Consider the following 3,429-nt stretch of genomic DNA (forward strand, 5'->3'; position numbering starts at 1 on the left):
AACCCTGTCCCTACTAAAAATACAAAAATTAGCCAGGTGTGGTGGTGCGTGCCTATAATCCCAGCTACTCAGGAGGCTGAGGCAGAAGAATCACTTGAATCCGGGAGGCAGAGGTTGCAGTGAGCTGAGATCGCACTACTACACTCCAGCCTGGGCAACAGAGTGAGACTCTGTTTCAAAAAAAACAAAACAAAAAAACAACCCCACAAAAATTAGCCAGGCATGGTGGTGTGTGCCTGTAATCCCAGTTTCTGGGAGGCCAAGGCAGGAGAACTGCTTAAACCTGGAGGCGGAGGTTGTAGTAAGCCAAGCCACCGCACTCCAGTCTGGGAGACAGAGCAAGACTCCGTCTCAAAAAAACCTCAAAAAACTATATAATATAGTATATATTTAAATATATATTTCAAATACATACAAAATATATAATATAATTCATATGAATTTTACATATATAATATATAATATATAATATTATCCTTCAGCATCCCGGTAAACTTTGTTCTTTTTCTGCAGTTTGTTCCTTTCTTCCCCCAAAAACAAATACGAATCTTCCTTTCCTTGAAAAAAATAACAATTTGGGTCTTGTAGATTAGAGCATTCTAACTAATGTACCAAGGTATGATGATGTGCTCAGGTTCACTGATGTGCCATGTGTGGGTTACAGATATGCAGATACACTGACCCTCTTAGCTAACAGGGTTGCCATCATGGGCAGCTGGAGGCAGCTGAAGCCCCAATCATCTCAGTTCTCCCCAGGCCTTGAGCAGGCATTTTCATTTACCACAGTATCCCACACAAAAGCAGTATTGTCAATTTTCAATTTCTACTACAACTGAAAATACTAAAATTTTACAAAGATGAATTACAAATATTGATTTTAGGAGTTAATTTAATTTTCCAAAAGCTGTGTTTTCAAAACACATTGGATGAGAGCTGTGATATGCAAATTATGCAGAATGCTTTCATGCCATTTTGACACAGATCTTTTATTGAGGCCATTTAGTGCTGTGAATATTTGGACTCTGCAATTTTACTCCAGGTATTTTATACTCTAATCAATTATTTCATATTCTTCAGCTCAATACACAGCAGTTAAGCAGGAACACTGCTTAACATTTGTAAAAGAAAAGAATTATAAAGACTCTAAGAAATTCCTCCAACAAAGGGGATGTCTGCTACATACATTATTTAATACAATATTGTTTTTCCAGTGATCATAGAAGCTGTATTATTCTTGATAACAGAATATTTAATATTTTATTCTTTTTATCCTATTTATTTATAATATTTATCCTTTTATTTGCTGAAATTATTTATTAAAATTATTCATTTTATTTTATCAAACTAACACATGTACATAGTTTAAAAAGCCTCATAGTGCTAAAAGTATTATAATAAAAACAGCAGCCTGTTGTTCCTCCTATCAGTGATATACTTTTTTTTATCCAAAAGCAATTGCTTATAATTTTTAAGCTCTATTTTCTGTTATTTGGCTACATTTTTTTTAAAATTTGTATTTTAAGTTCAGGGGTACATGTGCAGGATGTGCAGGTTGTTCCATAGGTAAATGTGTGCCATGGGGGGTTATTGCACAGATTATTTCATCACCCTGGTATTAAGCCTAGTACCCATTAGTTATTTTTCCTGGTCCTCTCCCTCCTCCCACTCTTCACCCTCTGATAGGCCCCAGTGTGTGTTGTTCCCCTCCATGTGTCCACGTGTTCTTAACATTCAGCTCACTTATAAGTGAGAACATGCGGTATTTGGTTTTCTGTTCCTGCATTAGTTTGCTAAGGATAATGGCCTCCAGCTCCATCCATGTCCCTGTGAAGGAAATGATCTTATACTTTTTTATGGCTGCATAGTATTCCATGGTGTATATGTACCACATTTTCTTCATTCAGTCTATCATTGATGGACATTTGGGTGGGTTCCATGTCTTTGCTATTGTGAATTGTGCTGCAATTAACATATACATGCATGTGTCTTCATAATAGAATGATTTCTATTCCTTTGGGTGTATACCCAGTAAAGGAATTGCTGGGTCAAGTGGTATTTCTGTCTTTAGGTCTTTGAGGAATTGCCACACTGTCTTCCACAATGGTTGAACTAATTTACACTCCTATCAATAGTGTATAAGCATTCCTTTTTCTCTACAACCTCACCAGCATCTATTATTTTTTTGACTTTTTAATAACGGCCATTCTGACTGGTGTGAAATGGTATCTCATTGTGGTTTTGATTTGCATTTCTCTAATGATTAGTGATGTTGAGATTTTTTTCTTGTTGGCTGCATGTATGTCTTCTTTTGAGAAGTGTCTGTTCATGTCCTTTGCCCACTTTTTAATGGAGTTGTTTTCTCTTGTAAATTTGTTTAAGTTCTGTATAAATGCTGGATATTATACTTTGTCAGATGCATAGTTTGCAAAATTTTTCTCCCATTCTGTAGGTTGTCTGTTTACTCTGTTGATAGTTTCTTTTGCTGTGCAGAGGCTCTTTAGTTTAATTAGATTCCACTTGTCTATTTTTGCTTTTGTTGCAATTGCTTTTGGTGTCTTTGTCATGAAATCTTTGTCCGTGCCTTTGTCCTGAATGGTATTTCCTATGTTGTCTACCAGGGTTTTTACAGTTTTTACGGTTTTAGACTTAGGTTCTACACTTAAGTCTTTAATCCATCTTGGTTAATTTTTGTATATGGTGTAAGGAAGTGGCCCAGTTTCAATTTTCTGCATATGACTACTGTTACTTCTAAGTGACATGCATATATCACTATCTATATTCACCCATTTACTTATCATAGTAGCTTACTGATATGGTAGAATAGGATTCATCTCACTTATGCCCTTTTCCCTCTCCCCATTCTTCCAAACTATCCTTCTCTTTATTCTCCAAATAGATTTCTCTCATAAATCATTATGAAGTCAACATTCAGTATTTACATTATTAAAACCAGGTAAATATTATTTGCTCTTGAGCCAAATACTGTTCATGCTATTAGGGCCAGGAAAATATTATTTGCTGCTAGATCAAATAGTGCCCTATGATTATATTTTCTTTCTTCTGTAACTTTAATTTTCCTACAGGTAATTGGTTTATTTTTCATTAGTTTGTTGTTCTTTTCAAGAGAATTTCCTTCTGAAATCCTTAAACATCCTCTAAAGATGGCTTTTTACATGGCCCAATATATCAGATAACCTAGTATTTCCATTATTTCCCTCTGGAGATGCCTCTCGAACACCTTGTGTTGCTCTCTGATTAGGATTTGTTCTTTTCCTTTGTATTTATTCTTTTTTTTTTGAGACGGAGTCTCACTCTGTCGCCCAGGCTGGAGTGCAGTGGCACTATCTTGGCTCACTGCAGGCTCCGTGTCCCGGGTTCACACCATTCTTCTGCCTCAGCCTCCCGAGTAGCTAGGACTACAGGCGCCCG

Source organism: Pongo pygmaeus, chromosome 10 (assembly GCF_028885625.2).
Source record: "Pongo pygmaeus isolate AG05252 chromosome 10, NHGRI_mPonPyg2-v2.0_pri, whole genome shotgun sequence".
NCBI lineage: Eukaryota > Metazoa > Chordata > Mammalia > Primates > Hominidae > Pongo > Pongo pygmaeus.